The following is a 23,866-nucleotide window of genomic DNA, read 5'->3' on the forward strand; positions in this document are numbered from 1 at the left end:
TATATTCTTTTAACCAATATAACCTCATAATATAAAATTATACATCCATTTTAAATTTTTGGGAAGGTAAAAATGACCACGCGTTGCTTTCTATTTTCTATCGGTTTAAAATTGGGAAAAGAGGGAGAAAGAAGAAATAATTAGTAACTTCCATTTTTAAAAATTGTTTTCTTTTATTTTGTGTTTTAAAATTTATTTTTTTAATTTTGAAGAAACTACTCTAATATTTAATAATCATGAAAAATAGAAAGGAATAGAAAAAAATCATGAAGACCAAGGGCCAAAAATTTAATCTTAATTTTACACGTTCTTTCCTTTTCCTTTTTTATTGAAGTATGTACTTAGATTCAGATTATAATATTTTTTTATTTTTATGACTTAATTATTAATTTCAACGAATTGGTAGAATCAAGTCAAAAAAGTTTCAAAGACACATCATTAACATTGTCTACCTTCTTCTCCGGCCATAGGTAGATCTCGATAAAATTAAATAGCTCAACACATTTGGCATCTTTATCGATGGTTCAAAATGATGCAGACACATTTGGCATCTCTCTATCGATAGTGCAAAGTAAAGCCACCAAGCAATTGCAATCTTCGGTTCATGCTTTGAGTAATAAAATAGAACCCTAGTGACTAAATTCCTCTCATGATACAGCAAAGGTCCTGTGCCAAGACCACCATTGATGAATTAATAAATCCAATACACCATTGATGAATTACTAGATCCAATACAATCAAACTAACGCTGTATACGGATCAACTTATGAGAAACATGACGGATATTCGTTAACATCAAGCCACGAACTTGCAACAAATGATCCATGTGACCCTTATGGTTGCCTAGAAGACTTGGAAAGCTTGTATACTGAAAGGGATCTAAAATAGAGTCACACCAATTCTGATTAGATTTAACATTAGCATAAACTTAATTTCTTGCAATTTCTAGGCAACCAAACGGAGCACAGAGCTGCTATAGAAAAGAAAATTAATCTTACAATAGAAATTTACCAAAGAAGGGGAATCCAGAGTAGCAAGAACAGCAACTCTGGTTAATAATAAACCCCTAAAACTTTGGGGTATTGAATATATGCCTCCAGAACAAAGCCATCAAGAAACAGATCATCAAATCTATGCCATTGCAGCTGAAAGGTGAGGCAAAAATACACAAACACACAAATACACACACACACACATATATGCATATATATATGAACCACAAAATATATAGACATTATCACTATTATTATTAATAGTGCAATGAAGTTGCTAATCACTCCCCTGACGAGTATCATTTTGATTGGCTATATACAGCACGAACAATTGAGCTACGTATGAATGAGAAAATAATAATAATAATAATAATAATAATAAAGAAAAAATAAAACCCATCCCTGCTCCCTCCACACTTATGAGTCCATGTAACATAAATTCTTTACAAATAAATAGGCAGATCATTTTATCCAAAACTTAGGCCAACTTTGCATACCAACTTATATGACATACTAAAGCTTTAAGATCTCATATTCCTCAACTTTTCAGTAGTTATGAGTAGAATCTAGGCATATAGAAATGTTTTAACTAAAAATTATAAATAATTTTTCTAATAAAGACAAAAAAAAAGAAAAAAAAAAGAAGAGAAACATACATCTATTAAAAAAAACTTAACAAAGGGGAGCCACAAAAGGAAGGTCACAAACTCCAGATAAGATTAAAGCCCCAAGACTTTGCATGAGCCTGTTGATATACGTGCCACGACGTCTGCTCGAGTGACACCATCTCTGAAAATAAGCACACTTGGCTAATAGGGCTCCTGAAAGGACCAAGTATCCTCGAGCTACTCGTTCTACAACTGAATTTACTAACCGAGGAAGGGGTCGCTACCCTTCCTCCCCTGTGGAGGCGCCCCGCTCCAGTCGGATGGACCCCTCCTCCCTTCATTTCCGAGTTTGCTTCCTGCAGGCATAACCTCGGGTATTTTTCTCTTCTCAAGCTCCCTTTTAACTCTAGGGACATCGAGGCACAGATCCAGGATATGATAGAGCCCGCGGGGCCGAGAAGGAGGAACCCTGAGGAAGGCTCTTTCCCTATCTTCAGTTGCGGGAATCTGAGTATCAGTGGTTAGGTGGCTGAGTTCCATGGAATCGCCTCATTTCGAGGTCTACACAAGGGGAAGAGAATGTTTAATACCTAATAGTTCAGCTCGGGTAGTAGAGACCACATAATACATTAAATATATATCTCATAGAATGACCATTGGATAAAGACTGAGCTACCCTCATTACCAAGGGGTCCTTACCTAGGTAAAGCGACCATTGGGTAAAGAGAGCGTTGGCTCTTATGACCAAGGGTCCTTACCCAAATAAAAGTAGTATAAATAGAGCTTAACTCTCACCATTTAGAGAAGTTGAAAAATATACATATGCACAACCATAACCATTGAGAATGGTCCTCTAGGGCTCGAGCTACCATAGGGTGTTAAACAAATCTGCCTTCTCTCTCTCAAGCTCCTCTACGGAGAGTCCCTTGTGCTAGCTAGGAACTCTACTCAACCTCTGATCTCAGCATCCCCAACAGACGTGGAATGATCTTCTCACATCATCACGAACTACCATCAACAGAGACTAATATATGCCTTCAAAACAAAGCTATCAATAAATTGATCCTACTAAGATCTTTGTCCTTGCAGCCGAAAGGAGAGGCATTGTGTCACAACAGCATCAAGAATAAATGGATAATGGTTAAACACAATGATTCAGTTAAAGATAATTTCGAGGATTTTCAACTTTATGTATCTTGATCCCTTTTTAATGTCGTAAAAAGCAATTTAAGTAGTGACTTTGAAACTTATATGTTTAAAAAGAATTAAAATCCACAATATCAAGGAACGCACAAATCTAAAAATAAGGCAAAGATGTACAAAGAATTTTGCATTATATAAGTAACATTAATTTTATTATTTTTTTTTGTTAGTGTTTTAGTACTTTTCTTGTATGACTAATGAAAAATAATTGAAGTTGATTATTGACAGTGGGACAAGCTTTGCTAGAAAGTAAGGATCTAGAAAGTATTAGGTAGTCCGTAATCATGTGGTCCCGGCCAATCACAAAATGCCGACACATTGGTGTATTTTGTGATAGGCAAAGATCACATGGTCCCAAACCACCTAAGAACAACATGAAAGGGAATCTCAGTTTAATTTTTTGTTTACAATAAACTACTCAAATAGTGTAAAGCTTCCATTCACTTGTGCAACGAGTTGCTACCATAGTTGCCAAACAACCGCGTCTACCATTTCTATATAAACAAAAAAGTAACAATGCAGTCTTTATTGCATGCTTTGCCTAAATGTCACAACCTTGAATAATAAAAACATAATCAAAATTACCACCGCTAATCAAAATTACTAGATCCAACGCAATCAAACTAATGCTGCAAATATATCAACTTATGAAAAACAAAATGTTTTAGGGAAGACATCAAGACAACCGGTTGCCAAGAAGACGATCTAAAACAAGCCAAACCAACTGTGTTTAGACATAAAATTAGTATAAATATTAATTTCATGCAATATCAATATCCAAGCACAAAGCTACTGTAGAAAAGCAAAATAAATTAATTTTCTAATCGAAATGTACCAAATAAGGGGAGACCAGAGTAGCAAGAACCACAACTCTGGTTTAAACCAAGGGGGACCTAATTTTTTTTTTTTACTGCACTAATTTTAGCCAGCCCAAAAATAAAAAAGAATTATTAATAGTATCAGCCCACCCCAAAATTAGCCTAGCTGCCCAAGTCACGCCTCAAAATTCATGGGGCCTCCAAATTTATAGGCCCATGGATGATGGGCCACCAGAGAAAAAAAAAAAATATTTTAGGCCAAATCATTTCAGCCTCCCCAATCGCCTCCATCTCTATTCTCGTTCTCAACTCTGAACTTGCAAACTACAAAATCAACAAGAATCCATATATTTCAGTTTATCTATCTGACTGCAAGAATCAAAAGTTCAAAACCCATATCGGCATATCATTTCAGATTGTTCAAAAAATCAAAACCCGTATCTTTCAGTTTCCATCGCCCGCTGGTCCAGTTCGCCGTTCGCAAGCTTCAGCCGCTGTATGGGTTTTCAACTTCTAAATCAACTAATCAAGTTCTGTAATTCTTGTTTTGCACACTAAATCCTATATATATATTGTACAATATAAAGTAACAAAATTTGCATTGCATTGCATTTTGAGGTAACCATTGCATTGATTTTGAGGTAATCACCGTAATCTACATTTTATTTCAGCAAAACAAATATATATATTTTTAATTTCTATAACTTCTATTTCTGTTTTTTATTTTTTATTTTTTATTTTTTTGTCAATTATGTCTACAAGAAAATTTGAATGCAGAGATTGAATCAGAAACAATTTTTATCAACATGCCAAGCTTTTTGTAGATGGAAATCTCTTCAGAACTAAAAAAAAAATCATAACATTTGAGAAATCCTAGATCCGCCCTTGGTTTAAACTAAACCCCTAAAACTTTGGAGATTAAATATATGCCTCCAGAACAAAGCCATCAAGAAACAGATAATCATATCTGTGCCTTTGCAGCTTAAAGGAGAGGCAAAATATACACAAATACATACATACATACATAAATATACATGCATATACATATATATGAATTATAACATACCTGTTTGAAGTTGCTCATCACTTCACCCACGAGAGAGATTTACGAGTATCATTTGGTTCGCTATATATATAGACGGAACAACTTAGGTGTTTAGGTGTGTGTCTGCGACTTAAAAATTCATTCTAGGGTTTTGCAATTGTTGACCGAAAATGCCGTCTAGTAGCGGTACGCGTCAAACTAATGCTGACACTTCGGAAATAGAAAAAATATATATTCTTTATCACTATTTTAAGACAAAATCAAGCATCTTAAATAATATACTGTATTTATATTTTTCCTTTATTCTCACTTTCAACACTTCTTTATAATTTCTCTTGTACCAAATAATATAAATTATTTCCTACCATATGAAATATAAATCAATATTTCCCTCTCCAAATAAATAGAAATTTATAGCACAAAAATAGAAATTTAATTGAAAAAACTTTTTTTAAAAGAAAATAAACTTAAGGGCGAATTACAAAAAAAATCCCTTGACTATCACTCATTTGTAAGAAATTCCCCTAGTGAATGTTAAATCACTCCTCACGTTTCAAAAAAGTGTGTAATTTGAAAATTCGAAATAAGCTAAATACATACTTCCATTATAATTTTATAAAAAAAAAATTACCTCGCAAGATTGGCAGACGAAATTAAGTTAAATCATCCCCTCTTCGTAATTGAGGAGTTCTTGCCAAAAACATTGACAATGAGATTTATTGCAAATGAGTAATAGTCAAAGAGAGTTTTTTTTGCAATTTGCCCTAAACTTAATAATTAACCACAATAATTTATGTTGTTTACTCCTTTATTGAAAATGTAGAAACGAAATTTAATTGAAAAAGCTTTTTTTCAAATGAAAATAAACTTGATAATCAACCACAATAATTTATGTTGTTTATTCCTTTATTGAAAATGTTGAAGAGAAAATTATACCACAAAAATAAAAATTTTATTGAAAAAACTTTTTTTTAATGAAAATAAACTTAATAATCAACCACAATAATTTATGTTGTTTACTCTTTTATTGTAAATGTCGAAGCGAAAATCAACGTGATCCGACATTTACCTACAAAGGATTTTTGTCCTTTTTAGACCTAAATTGGGCGGCCTTCAATCAACCTGTCCTGCGGGAACACATGTTCTAAAAGACGGTTATAAGCTCCCCAACGAGTTGCACGAGAAAGACAGTAGTGATCAGGATTGATTTCCTCGTTCAAAAGTAATTCAAATAGGTTACACTTGTTCGTTTTTTTTTTGAAGAGGGGAGAGGGAGAAGAAATAATTAGTAATTTCCATTTCTAAAAAATGTTTTCTTTTGTTTTGTGTTTTATTATTATTATTTTTTTTTGAAGAAACATCTTTACTCGTGAAAAATAGATATGAAGAGAATAAATCTTGAAAACCAAAGGCAAAAAAATAAATAAATAATTTTATTGATTTTCCCATTCAAAAGTTATTCAAATAGGTTACAATTGTTTTTTTTTTTTTTAAAGAGGGGAGAGAGAAGAAATAATTAGTAATTTCCATTTCTAAAAAATGTTTTCTTTTGTTTTGTATTTTATTATTATTATTTTTTTTTTTGAAGAAACTATTTTTTTCTTTAATCATGAAAAATAGATATGAAGAGAATAAATCATGAAATCCAAAGGCAAATAAATAAATAAATAATTTTATTGACTTTCTCATTCAAAAGTAATTCAAATAGGTTACGTTTTTTTTTTTTTTTTCATAAAGAAGGGAGAGAGAAGAAATAATTAGTAATTTCCATTTCTAAAAAATGTTTTCTTTTGTTTTGTGTTTTATTATTATTATTATTTTTTTTAAGAAACTATTCTTTTCTTTAATCATGAAAAATAGATATGAAGAGAATAAATCATGAAAACCAAAGGCAAAAAAATAAATATATAATCTTATTTTTATATGTTCTTTCATTTCATTTTTCAATCAAGTATGTACTTAAATTTTCATGAAGTCTTGAAACATTCTAATGAACTTTTTTTTTTTGGTATTTTTATGACTTATTTGAATAAAATATTTTTTGTATTTTTATGATTTATTTATTCCGTCACAGCCTTTCAACCTATTAGTAGAATCAAGTTTAAAAAGTTTGCAAGACATATCATTAACACTGCCTTTCAACCTATGACGCTGGCACATTTGGCATCTTTATCGATAGTTCAAAATGATGCTGACACAAATAGGGTTCTCTTTATCGATAGCGTAAATTACAATCATACTTAGTAATAAAATATAACCCTAGTGACAAAATTCCTCTCTTGATACAGCAAAGGTCCTTTGCCAAGACCACCATTGATGAATTACTAAATCCAATACACCATTGATGAATTCACTAGATCCAATACAATCAAACTAATGCTGTATATGGATCAACTTATGAGAAACATGATGGATATACGTTGACATCAAGCCACAAACTTGCAACAAATGATCCATCCGACCCTTATGGTTGCCTAGAAGACTTGGAAAGCTTGTATACTGAAAGGAATCTAAAATAGAGCCACACCAATTCTGAATAGATTTAACATTAGCATAAACTTTAATTTCTTGCAATTTCTAGGCAACCAAATGGAGCACATAGCTACTATAGAAAAGAAAATTAATCTTACAATAGAAATTTACAAAAGAAGAGGAAACCAGAGTAGCAAGAACAGTAACTCTAGTTAATAATAAGCCCCTAAATCTTTGGGGTATTGAACATATGCCTCCAGAACAGAGCCATCAAGGAACAGATCAACAAATCTATGCCATTGCAGCTGAAAGGTTAGGCAAAAATACACAAATACACACCATATATATATATATATATATATGAACCACAAAATCATCTCAAAATAGACATTATCAATATTATTATTATTTTGATTGGCTATATACAACATGAACAATTGAGCTACGTATGCCGCTTGAAAATGCATTTTGGGGTTTTTGCTATTGTTAAACAACAATACAATTTGCCGTGGTTGGGTATAAGTCAAGCTAATGCTTAGAAAAATGCGTATAAAATGCGATACTTTCTATTACTTAGAATTAGGAAATAATAATAATAATAAAGAATAAATAAAACCCATCCCTATACCCTCCACACTTATCTGAGTCCATGTAACATAAATTCATAGACAGATCATATTGATTGGGAATCCGATAGAAAAGTGATATGAAATGTGCAGTTCCTGACTGTTACTACCCTAGTTATCCCATTATTTCCACAATTGTCATTACCAACTCAGAGTATAGTAGGCTAGTAAGATAGATTCACGAAGACCATATTTTCCAAAAATTATTACAACTATTATAGAAACAAATGTTTCCAAACAAAGCAACTGATTCTAAACTATGAATCAGTACACAAAACAGAAACTTACCAAAACACTAGTATGGTAATAAGCAATTTTTTCAGTAAGCAATTCATTAAACATGATCATTTAGCATTATATTCTCCAAACTAATATTCAGTATTATATCCTCCAAAACCAACATCAAATCATATTATCCAAAACTAAGGACAACTTTGCATACTAACTTACTTGACATACTAAAGCTTCAAGATCTCATATTCCTCAACTTTTCAGTAACTATGAGTAGAATCTAGACATATAGAAATGTTTTAACTAAAAATTATCAACATTTCTCTAATAAAAATAAATAAATAAATAAAAGAAGAAGAGAAACATGTATCTATTAAAAAACTTGACAAAGAAAGAGGAGCCACAAAAGGAAGGTCACATACTCCAGATAAGATCAAACCCCCAAGACTTTGCATGAGACAAATATATGCCTTCAGAACAAAGCTATCAATAAATTGATCCTACTCAGATCTCTGTCCTTGCAGCCGAAAGGAGAGGCATTGTGTCACAACAACATTAAGAATAAATGGATAATGGATAAACACAACGATTCAGCTTAAGGTAATTTCGAGGATTTTCAACTTTATGTATCTTGATCCTTTTTTAATGTCGAAAAAAGCAATTTAAGTAGTGACTTTGATTATATGTTTAAAAAGAATTAAAATCCACAATATCAAGGAATGCACAAATCTAAAAATAAGGGAAAGATGTTCATAGAATTTTGTATTATTTAAATAAGAGAAATGCTAGCCAACACTGGCAGCACCAGTTAAGAACACAAGCACCTTACTTTGAGTTTATGAATAAAACAAAAGTAAAAAATTGACATGCCCTTTCAATTTGACAAATTTACTATACTTCCACCATTATAGATGTTGTAAAGGATAGCTCAACACACTTTCAGAAATTATGATAATTTCTTTTAATGTAGGAGTGCATGGCATTTAATGTTATTTTAAGGAATTATGATCATTTATTTTAATGTGGGTGTACTACCTATTAGTAGAATAGAGTCAAAGAAGTTTGCAAATAATTGCCTAAAGTGTCTGACTTCAAAAACAATACAAATTAAAAAAAGTCATTATTCCTAGAATATTTGTGCACTGTTGGATTTAATTACTCATTTGCTTTATTATCTATCCACTCTACGCTACTGTTAATAATGGTAACATTAATTTTATTATTATTTTTGTTAGTGTTTTAGTACTTTTCTTGTATGACTGTAATGAAAAATAAGTGAAGTTGATTATTGATAATGGGACAAGCTTTGCTAGAACACTATGATACTCACGCCTATTTGTTAGGCTCAACTGTCAAGCCTGGAGTTTTTATCCCTTTGATATGGTGGATAAACTCAAATGTGGATCTTATCTACTACATCAAAGGGATAAGAATCCTTAAGTTAGACAAATTGGCATAACACTAAGAATCACTTTCCTTGCTAGAATTTCAGTTAATTTATCACATTAAATGCCATGTGTAGATCTTGAAAAAGTTTCACATATAAAGATATTGAGGATCTATAAAGTATTAGGTAGTCCTTAATCATATGGTCCCGGCCAATCACATAATACAGACACATTTGGTGTATTTTGTGATTGACAAAGATCACATGGTCCCAAACCACCTAAGAACAACATGAAAGGGAATCTCAGTTTAATTTTTTGTTTACAATAAACTACTCAAATAGTGTAAAGCTTCCATTCACTTGTGCAACAAGTTGCTACCACAGTTGCCAAACAACAGCGCCTACCATTTCTCTATAAACAAAAAAGTAACAATGCAATCTTTACTACATGCTTTGCCTAAATGTCACAACCATGAATAATAAAAACATAATCAAAATTATCTTTAATACATGCTTTGCCTAAATGTCACAACCTTGAATAATAAAAACATAATCAAAATTACATGCCGCAGCAAGTGTCTCTTTTGCCTGTCCCAACTCCCAAGACCTCCATTAATCAAAATTACTAGATCCAACGCAATCAAAACTAATGCTGCAAATATATCAACTTATGAAAAACAAAAATGTTTTAGGGAAGACATCAAGACAAAAGATAATTTGTATGGTTGCCAAGAAGACAATCTAAAACAAGCAAACCAACTCTGTTTAGATATAAAATTAGTATAAATATTAATTTCATGCAATGTCAATATCGGAGCACAAAGCTACTATAGAAAAGCAAGATAAATTAATTTTCTAATGGAAATGTACCAAATAAGGGGAGAACAGAGTAGCAAAAACCACAACTCCTAGTTTAAACCAAGGGCGGACCTTAAAAAAAAATATTTACTATACTTATTGTAGCCCAGCCCAAAAACAAAAAATTTATTAATAGTATTAGCCCACCCAATCGAGCCCAAGTCAACTCAGTCACCCCATTATTAAAACAAAACCCATACATACAAGTTAGCAGTTGCAGATAGAGAGAGAGGGGAGCAAGCTTGAGAGTTGAGAGACACGGGCCAGTGGCTGAAGCTTGCGAATTCATGGGGCCTCCAAATTTATAGGCCCATGTATGATGGGCCACCAGAGAAAAAAAAATTATTTTAGGGCAAATCATTTCAGCCTCCCCAATCGCCTCCATCTCTATTCTCGTTCTCAACTCTGAACTTGCAAACTAAAAAATCTACAAGAATCAGAAGTTCAAAACCCATATATTTCAGTTTATCCATCTGTCTGCAAGAATCAAAAGTTCAAAATTCCATCGCCCGCTGTTCCAGTTCTGTATGTATGGGTTTTGTTTCAAAATTTTTTCTAAATCAACTAATCAAGGTCTGTAATTCTTGTTTTGCAAACTAAATCCTATTTGGTGAAATTTTTTATGATCTTTTATATATATATATATTACAATATAAAGGAACAAAATTTGCATTGCATTTTGAGGTAATCACCGTCATCTACATTTTATTTCAGCAAAACAAATATATATATTTTTATTTCTATATATATATATATTTTTTGGTCAATTATGTCTATAAGAAAATTTGAATCTGGGCATGAAAAAAAAAAATATTGGATTAGAAATCAGCAGAGATTGAATCTGAAACAATTTTTGTCAACATGCCTAGATCATTGATATATGCCTCCAGAACAAAGCCATCAAGAAAAAGATCATCAGATCTATGCCTAAAACTTTTTGAAGATGGAAATCTTTTCAGAACTAAAAAAAAATCATTGAGAAATCCTAGATCCGCCCTTGGTTTAAACTAAACCCCTAAAACTTTGGAGATTAAATATATGCCTCCAGAACAAAGCCATCAATAAACAGATCATCAGATCTATGCCTTTGCAGCTGAAAGGAGAGGCAAAATATACACAAATACATACATACATAAATATATATATATGAATTATGACATACCTGTATGAAGTTGCTCATCACTTCCCCCGCGAGAGAGATTTACGAGTATAATTTGGTTCGCTATTCATATAGACGGAACTAACTTTGGTGTGTGTCTGCAGCTTAAAAATGCATTCTAGGGTTTTGCAATTGTTGACCGAAAATACCGTCTACTAGCGGCTGGTCGGGTACGCGTCAACCTGATGCTTGTAAATAATGAGAGTAAAAGAGAGGTGGTGACACTTCGGAAATAGAAAAAATATATGTTCTTTATCACTATTTTAAGAAAAAATCAAACATCTTGAATAATATACTGTATTTATATTTTTCCTTTATTCTCACTTTCAACTCTTCTTTTGAATTTCTCTTGTACCAAATAATAAAAATTATTTCCTACCATATGAAATATAAATTTCACAATATTTCGCTCTCTAAATAAATAAAAAATTATAACACCAAAATAGAAATTTAATTGATTTTTTTTTTATAAATGAAAATAAGCTTAATAATGAACCACAATAATTTATGTTGTTTACTCCTTTATTGAAAATGTTGAAGTGAAAATCAACGCGATCCCAAATGTCGACGATTACCTACAAAGCATTTTTGCCCTTTTTAGCCCTAAATTTGGCGGCCTTGAATCTAGCTATTTTCTTTCATTTTTAAACGATTCTAAGTGACCACATATGTCCTTGAAGACAATTATAAGCTCCCCAATGAGTTGCACGGTCCAAAAAGGCCGATTCACCTTATAACCCTTAAGTGGTCTGAATAGTAATCGGGATTGATTTTCTCATTCTAAAGCAATTCAAAATGGTTAGAATTAGCTCTTAGGACTTCATGTAAATGCCTTGTACTGGTCATATTGACCATTTTACCCTTGGGAGTTTACAGGTCGGGTCAAGACCTGGTTAGCGATCCGAACCCCCGGGTATGGGTCGTTACACAAATGGTGAGAAACCAAGAGCTGAATCTTGAAATTCCACTGCCATGGAGTTTCAACTGAATACAATTAGAATTGTGGCCAACTGAAACTCAAGTTTCAACGAACTGAAACTCCAATTTTATAAGACTGAAATTTCTATTCACTAGTGTAATTTTTCCAAATTTAGAAAGTCATAAAACTTTTTCATTTTAACTCCAAATTGGGCCAAATTTGAGTTTAATTTCAAGAATTTTGAGTCAGTTTTTCAATGGTATCAACCCCATTCCAAAATTCCAACCGTAGAATAAATTATGATCATTTTAGTAAGGATTGTTCAGGAAATCTCCTAAACCGAATAGGCTTATTTATGGGAAAACAATGTTCTTGCATCTAGAACCCTATGGAATGGATTTGAATGGCTATGATTACCTGAATGGAGCCCATTTGACTCATTTAGAGTCAAATCACTCTTTTCACTTGTCTTGGAATGACCATTTTACTTATAGTTGGCTTTGGGGCTCGGGTAAAGAGCTCGATTCGTATCCCTTCTGGATTCATAACTCGGATCCTAAAGATTTGGGTCGTGACACTTTGATGCCCTCAATAAGTTCTTCACTCTCTCAGGATTAAGCATCAACTCTTCTAAAAGTCTTGCCTTCTTTGCTGGGGTGGATAGCCAAACTAAGTCTGACATTTTAGCTCTTCTCAATTTTGAAACTGAGACTTTTCCTGTGACATACTTGGATTTACCATTGTCCTATAAAGTAATTAATGCTATTAGCTATCAATATTTGGTGAAAAGCATCACCTCTAGGTTTAAGATATGGACTTCTAGATTTTTATCTTTTGCAGGTAGATTAGTGCTAATTAAGTCCATTATATACTCTATTCAATCCTATTAGGCACAGACATTTGTTCTTCCCAAGAAGGTGATTGATCAAGTGAACCAAGTTATGTGGAGTGTTTTGTAGTCTGGTGTGGAGTTAAAGAATTTAAGGGCCATGGTGGCCTGGGATGTGGTATATAGACCAAAACCCTTTGGTGGTATTGCTTTCCAAATCTGAAAATATCAAATATAATTACAAATTTAAAGTACATTTGCAGGTTATTTGATAGAAGGAAAACAAGTTTTTGGGTTGTTTGGTGCTACAGTACTTGATTAAGACATGGAGTTTTTGGACTGTAAAGGCATCTACACTAAATTCTGGCTTCTGGATAAGGCTTTTAAAGTTGAGGGATTCTAATGCATAATGTGGGTAATGGCATTGATATTATGTTGTGGTTAGACTATTGGTTACCTAATGGCCCTATTACTTCACATTTCAACCTCAGTGAAGTGAAAACTTTTCAATTGAATAGATTTATCAAAATTGATAGCTTAATTTCCAAGTGCCAATGGGTTGTCCCATATTTCTTAGTTCATATCACATTTTTCCAATCCCATAATTTCCTCTCCCAGTTACACAACTTGCCTCTCCCATCCACTATACCAGACAATGCACTATGGCTACCATCACCAACTCAAACCTTCTCCCTCTCACACACCATCAATTACTACCTGCCATCATCTTTTATTTTCTCATGGCACCAGATGATTCGGTTTACGCATCATGTCCCTAAGCATAGTTTCATTGTTTGTCTTGCTATAAGAAGAAGGTTATATACTTAGAATTCTAAACCAACGCTTAAGAAACATTACATCAATGCTTACTACATTTGCTTGGCTAGTGAGAAGTCTCTAGATCACCTCTTCTTCAAGTGCAAGTTCTCTGAGGAAATTTGGAACTTCGTTCGACATACTGCAAGATTCTACATTAAACCTAATTGCTGGCAGGATCTAGTTCTTGGTGTACTTCAAATTAGAGCTCTAAAAGATTATTGCTGCAAAAACTGCTCCTCTTAGTTGCTGTCTATTTTATCTGGTTAGAAAGGAATTCAAGAGCCTTCAGAAACAGGTCCTCACCTCCTCATCTTATCATCTAGCAGATTAAAAATCGCATTAGAGGAAAACTAGCCTCCATTAAACTAAGATACTCTACTGACCTTTCATTGCTGTGTAGCTAGGAGGATCTACAACATTTATTCATGCATGGATGCAGCTTTGCAGCTGCTGATCACTATATTCAATTTTTGCTCTTTTTGGTTTGGTTTGTGTGATGGCTATTAATTTTTGTTCTTCTCAACTCTGTTTGTTGCCTCTGGACTATGTATTGTCCTTTGGTACCCCATGTACATTCTTTATTCATTTATACAAGCTTACCCTTTAACTAAAAGAAAAATACATATCAATCGTGACTTTTACCGATTCCTATAAAATTTTAGTCATTGTTTTGTACATATTTTGTTTAATGGATGTATTTATATTAAATTTGGTTGGATAGAATGATTGAGGAAGGATGGATGAGAGGGAGGATAAAAGAGTTTTTTCGTGTTTAATTGGAAGGAAGGGAAAAGTGGGAGGAAGTAAGAAAACAAAAATTATTTTCAGAATCTTTAAGAATGTTTCAAGAAAATTTCAATGCTATCTCAACCTCATGCTGAAATAAAACTAGAAATAAAGATTTTTTTTAAATAAGTGCAAAATCAAGTAAAAGAAACTAAAAGATGTAAAATTAAGTTTTCTCCTCTTTGCTTTTCTTGATATTTTCTCTTCATACGTATTTTTCATGACAAACAAACAATAGAAAGCAATTTGCTTTATTTTCTAAATAAAAAACAAAAGAAAATAATTTTGCTTCTCCATTTGGCTCTGGAGGAATGAAATATTAGATGAAATGAAGAAGAGGAAAGATGCATGAGACATTCATAGGAAACTCGCTCATTTAAAGATGAATGAGTGACACTGGAATTTTTTTGTTTTTTTTTAATAATTTTTGAGAAGGTTGAAATCGGCTACTTGCTTTGTATTTTCTGCCCGTTAAAATTGGGGGCAAGAGGAGAAAGAAAGAAAGAATAATTAGTAATTTCCATTTATAAAAATTGTTTTCTTTTGCATTGTGGTTTTTCAGAAAATAAAGAAAACTACTCTCTATTGTTATTACCATGAAAAATAGGAATAAAGAGAATAAATCATGAAAACCAAGGGGAAAAAAAATCTTAATTTTACATGTTCTTTCCTCTTCCTTTTTTATTTCAGTAAGAGACTGAGAAAACATAAATGGACATAACCAGAAGGCACTGAAATTTTCTTGAAATCTTGAATCATTCTTACATATTTTGAAAATATTTTTTGTTTATTTTTATTATTTATTTATTGTTGTACATAAAACTTCACAATTGCTACAGTAACAGTTATTTTGAACAATTTAAACCATGCGTAAATAATTAATCATACTTTTGCTGAAATTTTTACTTCATAGTTAATCAAGATATGCCGCGCAATTTTCACATTAAATTCAATAGAAGCCAATATCTAAATTTGAAAAACCAATTTAAAAAAACAAACATTTCCACGTATTTATTCCCAAAATCATTGAATTAAAGCCATGTTTGAGTTGATTCCTTTGTTTTTACAATTATTCACAAACACAAAAACATTAATTTATTATAATTTGAATCTTGAACGCCATTACTGGCAGCTAAAATGATATTGTCAACTAAAATGAAATAAAAAATATATATCTCAAATTTCTTTTTTAATATACATAATTTATAATAATGATATTGTCAACTATTTTATTTAAAGATAATTTGGTACTTTGGAATAATAATTTAGAGGGTATGTAATTATTTTACTTGATTAGACTAAAGTGAAAAACAACCTTTTAAAATAAACTACACCGACAATTCTACCCTCTGCTAGGAGTTGTGCTTGGGTATTAAGTCGAGCTAGTGCTTAGAAAAATGAGTTAAAAAAAAAAAAAAAAAAACATGTTTCTTTAGTTGCAATGAGGAAAAAAAAATACAGAATAAATAAACCCATCCCTGCACCCTCCACACCTATGAGTCCATGTAACATATATTCTTAAAACATAAATAGACAAAGATCATTTTGATTGGGAATGGGATAGAAAAGAAAGGTGAAAGAAAATGTGAAGTTCATGACTGTTACTACCCTAGTTATTATCGTATTATTTCCACAATTGTCATTACCAACTCAATAGAATAGTAGGCTAGTAAGATAGATTCATGAAGACAATGTTTTCCAAAAACTATTACATATATTAAGGAAACAAATGTTTCCAACCCAAACAACCACACAAGGTAGAAACTTACCAAAACACTATTATGGTAATAAACATTAAACGTAATCATTTAGCTTTATATTCTCCAAACTAACATTTAGCATTATATCCTGGAAAGCAAACATCAAGAATCATATTATCCAAAACTAAGGCTAACTTGACATGCTAACTTCCTTGACATACTAAAACGCTTCAAGATCTCATATTACTCCAACTTTCCGGCAACTATGAGTAGAACGTAGACAGAGAAATGTTTTTACTAAAAATTATCAATATATATCTAATAATAAAAAATAAAAATAAAAAGACAAGAGAAACCATATATCTATTAAAAAATTAATAACAAATAAAGGGAAGAAACAAAAGGAAGGTCACAAACTCCAGATAAAATTAAACCGCAAGAATTTGGATGAGACTAATATATGCCTTCAGAACAAGCCATCAATAAATTGATCCTACTCAGATCTCTGTCCTTGCAGCCGAAAGGAGAGGCTTGTGTAACAACATTAAGAATAAATTGATAATGGATCAACTTAAGAGAATTTCAAGGACTTTCAATTTTATGTATCCCGGTCCTTTTTTTATGTTGTAACAAACAGTTTACGTAGTGACTTTGAGACTAACATAGGCTTATGTTTGAAAAGAATTAAAATCCACAATGTCAGGGAAAGCACAAATCTAAAAACAAGGCAAAGATGTTCATAGAATTTTGCATTATAAATAAGAGAAATGCTAGCCAGAATTGCTTAACAACGGTGGCATCACACTCGCAACACCAGTTAAGAACACAAGCACCTTACTTTGAGTTTATGAATAAAACAAAAGTTCAAAATTGACATGCACTTTCAATTTGATAAATTAAATATACTGCCACCATTACTAACATTGTAAAAGATAGCTCAACACACGTTCATTCTGTGTTTAACTCTTCACTCTCTCTCTAAATTCTACCTTCCAACCAAATCCAATAACAGGGTTTTAAATTTACAATAATTAATCAAATATTATTTCTAAAAGATATTATCAAACATAAAATAGTTTAGAACACTCATGGCATTTAATGTGATTTTCAGGTATTATGATATATATATTTTTTTAATGTAGGAGTGCATGGCATTAGTCAAATAAGTTTGCAAATAACTGCATAAAAGAACACATTAAAATAGTCATTATTCCTAGAATATTTGTGTACGGATTGACTTAATACTCATTTAAATTATCTCTATCCACTCTATGCTTTTAGCCTATTATTAATAATACAATTATGTAAAACATTAATTTTATTATTATTTTAGTTAGTGTTTTAGCACTTTTCTTGTATGACTGTAATGAAAAATAAGTGAAGTTGATTATTGTCAAGTTAAAGGGATTCTTATCCTTGGTTAATAAACTCAAATGTGAGTCCTATTCACTACATCAAAGGAATAATAATCCTTGAGATAGACAAATTGGCCTAACAAATAGGTTTATATATAAAGATTGAGAATATAGAAATTATTAGGTAATCCGGAATCATGTGGTCCTGGCCAATCACAAGATGCTGATACATTTGGTGCATCCTCTGATTGGCAAAGACCATATGGTCCCAAACCACCTAATAATTTCTCACTAAGGATTTTAGGAATAGCATGAAAGGGCATCTCATTTTAATTTTTTGTTTACAATAAAAGACTCAAATAGCGTAAAGCTTCGATTCACTTGTGCGGCAAGTTGCTACCATAGTTGCCAAACAACTGCGCCTGGCATTTCTCTATAAACAAAAAAGTAACAATGCAATCTTTACTACATGCTTTGCCTAAATGTCACAACCTTGAATAATAAAAACATAATCAAAATTACATGCTGATGCAAGTGTCTCTTTTGCTTGTCCCAAGACAGGTATTAATCAAAATTACTAGATCCAATGCAATCAAAGTAATGCTGCAAATATATCAACTTATGAGAAACATGATGGTTTTAGGGTAGACATCAAGACAAATGATCCATATTAATCTTATACTTCATATAGTTGCCAAGAAGACTTAGAAAATTAATGGGGATGTAAAACAAAGACAACCCAACTCTGTTTAGATATAAAATTAATATAAATATTAATTTCATGCAATATCTAGGCAACACAAAGCTACTACAGTAAAGCAAAATAAATTAATTTTCTAATGGAAATGTACCAAATAAGGGGAGACCAAAGTAGCAAGAACCACAGCTCTGGTTTAAACTCCATAAACTTTGGAGATTAAATATATGCCTCTAGAACAAAGCCATCAAGAAACAGATCATCAGATCTATGCCTTTGCAGCTGAAAGGAGAGGCAAAATATACACAAATACATACATAGATATATAAACATATATATGTATGAATTATGACATACCGGTATGAAGTTGCTCATCACTTCCCCGACGAGAGAGAGAGAGACTTACGGGTACCTGTTGGTTCGCTATATATAGACAGAACAACTTCGCTATGTGAATGCAGCTTAAAAATGCATTCTAGGGTTTTGCAATGGTTGACCGAATGCAGTCTAGGGTTTTGCAATTGTTGACCAAAAATACCGCATACTGCTTTCGGGTATTCGTCTACCTAATGCTTGGAAGATGGAAATAATCATAGTAAAGAGATAAACATTTTAACTAATATACTGTATTTATAATTTTCCTTTATTCTCTCTTCAACTCTTCTTTTCAATTTCTCTTGTACCAAATAATAAAAACTTATTTCCTACCATATGCAACAAAAATCTCAGACTATTTCACTCTCCAAATAAATAGAAAATTAGACCACAAAAGTAGAAATTTAAATGAAAATACTTTTTAAAACTGAAAAATAAACTTAATAATCAAAGATAAAGAAAAGTAAACAACTAGAGACGATATTATGAGTAGACCACAATAATTTATGTTGTATACTTCTTTTTTAAAATGTAAATATACAAATTGAATAAATAAATAGCCTTATCTATCCACTCCACGATATTATTAATAATAGTAACATTAATTTTATTATTATTATTTTTGTTAATGTTTTAGTACTTTTCTTGTATGACTGTAATGAAAAATAAGTGAAGTTGATTATTGACAGTGGGACAAGCTTTGCTAGAAGAGTACTGATACTCAGCCTATTTGTTAGGCTGAACTGTCAAGCCTGAGGGGTCTATTTGTTAGGCTGAACTGTCAAGCCTGAGGGGTTTTTATCCCATTGATATGGTGGATAAACTCAAATGTGGGTCTTATCCACTACATCGAAGGGATAAGAATCCTTAAGTTAGACAAATTGGCATAACACTAAGAATCATTTTCTTTACTAGAATTTCAGTTAATTTATCACATTAAATGCCATGTGTAGATCTTGAAAAAGTTTCATATATAAAGATATTGAGGATCAAGAAAGTATTAGGTATATAAAGATATTGAGGATCTAGAAAGTATTAGGTAGTACGTAATCATGTGGTCTCGGCCAATCACAAAAGCCGACACATTTGGTGTATTTTGTGATTGGCAAAGATCACATAGTCCCAAACCACCCAAGAACACAGCATGAAAGGGCATCTCAGTTTAATTTTTTGTTTACAATAAACTACTCAAATAGTGTAAAGCTTCCATTCACTTGTGCAACAAGTTGCTACCATTGTTGCCAAACAACTGCGCCTACCATTTCTGTATAAACAAAAAAGTAACAATGTAATCTTTACTACATGCTTTGCCTAAATGTCACAACCTTGAATAATAAAAACATAATCAAAATTACATGTTGCAGCAAGCGTCTCTTTTGCCTGTCCCAAGACCACCATTAATCAAAATTACTAGATCCAATGCAATCAAACTAATGCTACAAATATATCAACTTATGAAAAACATAATTGTCTTAGGGAAGACATTAAGACAAAAGATCAATATTAATCTTATGCTTCGTAGAATTCGTATGGTTGCCAAGAAGACGATCTAAAACAAGCCAAACCAACTCTGTTTAGATATAAAATTAGTATAAATATTAATTTCATGCAATATCAATATCTAGGCAACCAAACGGAACACAAAGCTACTACAGAAAACCAAAATAAATTAATTTTCCAATGGAAATGTACCAAATAAGGGGAGACCAGAGTAGCAAGAACAACTTTGGTTTAAACCAAGGGCGGATGTAGGGGAGGAAATAAAAATTTTTTTGTTTGAACTTGAGTCTTGACTCTTGAACAAGCTAAACTGCTGAAGGCCAACAAATTGGAGTGCCACCGCCGCCTTGGGCAAATTTTGAGGCCCATAGGGGATGGAAATAAAAAAATTTAAGTTAGGGCAAGTTTCAGACGACACAATCATCTTCGACACTCCGCAGGGCGCAGCCTCCGCTATTACCTCATGTGACAAGGTATGTTCATCCTCTCTCTCACTTCTCTCTCCCTTTGCATGAATGGATCTTTTATATATGTTTCTTTCTTTCGTTCATCTCATCATTTGAATTGTTCTAACTTTGGTTCGTTTGATTCGGGCCTTTACCTTTGTTCCAATAGTGAAAAGTAGCTTCCAAACTAGGGTTTTTTTGTGTGTGTCACTGTGTGTGATGGCTATCAAAAGCTGAATGAATATATTATGAACTTGCCCTCTCTCTCTCTCTGCAACTGCAAACTACAAAATCTACAAGAATCAGAAGTTCAAAACCCATATCTTTCAGTTTATCTATCTGTCTGCAAGAATCAAAAGTTCAAAACCCATATGGGCATATCATTTCAGATTGTTCAAAAAATCAAAACCCATATCTTTCAGTTTCCATTGAGAAATCCTGGATCCGCCCTTGGTTTAAACTAAACCCCTCAAACATTGGAGATAAAATATATGCCTCTAGAACAAAGCCATCAAGAAACAGATCATCAGATCTATCCTTTGCAGCTGAAAGGAGAGGCAAAATATACACAAATACATACATACATACATATATATATATATAGATATATATGCCTCTAGAACAAAGCCATCAAGAAACAGATCATCAGATCTATGCCTTTGCAGCTGAAAGGAGAGGCAAAATATACACAAATACATACATACATATATAAACATATATATATGAATTATGACATACCTGTATGAAGTTGCTCATCACTTCCCCCACGATAGAGATTACGAGTATCATTTGGTTCGCTATATATATATAGACGGAACAACTTAGGTGTGTGTCTGCGGCTTAAAAATGCATTCTAGGGTTTGGCAATTGTTGACCGACAATACCATCTACTAGCGGCTGCGTCTGGGTGCGCGTCAACCTGATGCTTGGAAATAGTGAGAGACAAGAGAGGTGTGACACTTCGGAATAGAAAAAGAACATGAATTTGATCGCAGATGGGATGGTGGCAGAGGAGTGGTGAAGTGCTAGAGAGAGAGAGAGAGAGAATGGAGAGTCAGTGGTTTGAGAGTAGTTTGGTCCAATTTTATTGTTATTTGTTTATATTAGGGTAAAAGGCAACAAACCCGCTGAATTATTAGAGCATTTCACAAAACCCCCTATATTAACAATTGCCCCTCCTCAATTACTAAAAATGTGCAATTTAAGGACAGTAGTCTAACAGCAGTTGCCAGAAAAATGAATTGACCATTTTGCCCTTATAATAAACTGGTATGTCATTTTGTTGTTTTTTAACCTTCATCTGCTGATGTAATCCCTCTTGCCAACATTGACAGCACATCAAGTTTTATCACATATTACTGTTATGTGTGCTTTTTGCTAAAATTCGCGCCAGACAATCCCCATCTCTTTGATCATTGAAACCCTAAATATGTTGCTCTGACCAGTGACCATTGAAACCTTAAATTTGCCAAAATCAAATAGTCATAAGCAACCAAATGCACAACAAGAAAAGCCTAAAAAAAAAAAAAGTAACAGGGCAAATTTACACGAAAGCCAGCAACTAAAAATATCCCAAACATCACAGTGTTATCTTTCCTTCGATACAATCTCTGGCTATGAATCGCAATCATCGGCAACCCAATCACAAAATCCCAAACTCTAGCCGCAATATCCATTTACAAAAGTTGCCAACCCAATCACAAAACCCAAGAATATGTTGTCAATCATCAAGTAATCCTAATCGCAAAATCTAAAAAATATGTTGTCGTCGATCAACAAGCAAACCAATCGAAAAACCCCAAGAGTGATCACCAGGCAAACCCAATCGCGACCGTAAAATTCTCAACCCATCATCGCCAAACCCATATAAGAGAACTTTCACTGAAACCACTGCCGCTGCAACAGGCACGTTGGTGGGCCTCGCAGTCGAAACACCATCGCCATCACGATCGCCGATTATCAGGCTTTATCGTCGTTAGTTCAGACTTTCAACCTTGTCGCCACCGTGTTGATTCTTGCTGTCACCGTCAGAATCTATTGCTGTTATATTCCTCGGCTGATCTTTGCCGTCATCAGATCTGCAGGTACGATCTGCTTGAGAACGAGAGAGAGAGAGAGAGAGTCTGGTAGAGAGAAGGAGTTTCTTTGACGAAGTTGACTAGATTTGGGAGTTGGAATGGGTTTTAAATCGGGTCAAAAGACAACCCGATTTAAATGGGTAATAAGGTTATTCTTGCCATTTAAAATTTATGCTTAGCTTATGTGATGTCACACACCACTTTAACGTTGATAATTCACCGAAATTTGAACGGAATTGGGATATTTGCAAAAAAAGGGATAGTTTAGGGGTTAATTGTAAAAATAAAAGTTTAAGGGGGTTTCTTGCTAAAGAGAGCATAGTTTGAGGGGGGTTTATTGCCCTTTACCCTTTACATTATAAGGGCAATAGCATCTTTTTACATTATTATGGGCATTTTAGACCCTTTAAACTTATTTTTTGTACAAAGGGGAGGTCATTTTCTCTTCTACCAAATAATAAAAATTATTTCCTACCATATGAAATATAAATCTCACGATATTTCGCCCTCCAAAATAAATAGAAAATTATATCACAAAAATATAAATTTAATTGAATTTTTTTTTTTTAATGAAAATAAACTTAATAATCAACTACAATAATTTATATTGTTTACTCCTTTATTGAAAATGTTGAAGCGAAAATCAACGCGATCCGGAATGGTCACGTTTACATACAATGCATCTTTTGCCCTTTTTAGCCCTAAATTGGGCGTCCTTGAATCAAGTTGTTTTCTTTCATTTCTAAATGATCCTAAAAGTGACCACATATGTCCTAAATGACCAGAATCCAAAACGACCGATTTACCCTTTTAACCCTAAATGACCAGAATAATAACTGGGATTAAAATTTTCATTCAAAAGCAATTCAAAATTGTTAGAATTAGCCCTCAGGACTTCATGTAAGCTCCTAATGCCTTGTACGGGTCATATTGACCATTTTACTCTTGGAAGTTTATGGGTCA

General features: G+C 32.7%; 2 long non-coding RNA genes across 4 annotated transcripts; both read right to left on the minus strand.

Moving 5' to 3' along the window:
• Window positions 1–1,567: 1,567 nt before the first annotated feature.
• LOC132279512 (uncharacterized) lies at window positions 1,568–11,645 on the minus strand. 2 transcript variants are annotated; one of them, XR_009471338.1, is made up of 3 exons: window positions 4,688–11,629; window positions 2,396–2,635; window positions 1,568–2,161 (listed from the first exon to the last, which is right to left on the minus strand). It is a non-coding gene; the product is annotated as an uncharacterized LOC132279512 (long non-coding RNA). The 2 variants fall into 2 exon arrangements; XR_009471339.1 differs by having other exon boundaries at window positions 1,568–2,635; window positions 4,688–11,645.
• A 4,749-nt stretch (window positions 11,646–16,394) lies between these two features.
• LOC132277263 (uncharacterized) lies at window positions 16,395–21,919 on the minus strand. Of its 2 annotated transcripts, none has more exons than XR_009471001.1 (2): window positions 21,564–21,919; window positions 16,395–20,428 (listed from the first exon to the last, which is right to left on the minus strand). It is a non-coding gene; the product is annotated as an uncharacterized LOC132277263 (long non-coding RNA). The 2 variants fall into 2 exon arrangements; XR_009471000.1 differs by having other exon boundaries at window positions 16,395–20,449.
• Window positions 21,920–23,866: the final 1,947 nt, after the last annotated feature.

The sequence above is a fragment of the Cornus florida genome, unplaced genomic scaffold (genome assembly GCF_030987335.1).
Source record: "Cornus florida cultivar Cherokee Brave unplaced genomic scaffold, ASM3098733v1 CherokeeBrave_3.0.0_Hap2_Chr10, whole genome shotgun sequence".
NCBI classification, from domain to species: Eukaryota; Viridiplantae; Streptophyta; class Magnoliopsida; order Cornales; family Cornaceae; genus Cornus; species Cornus florida.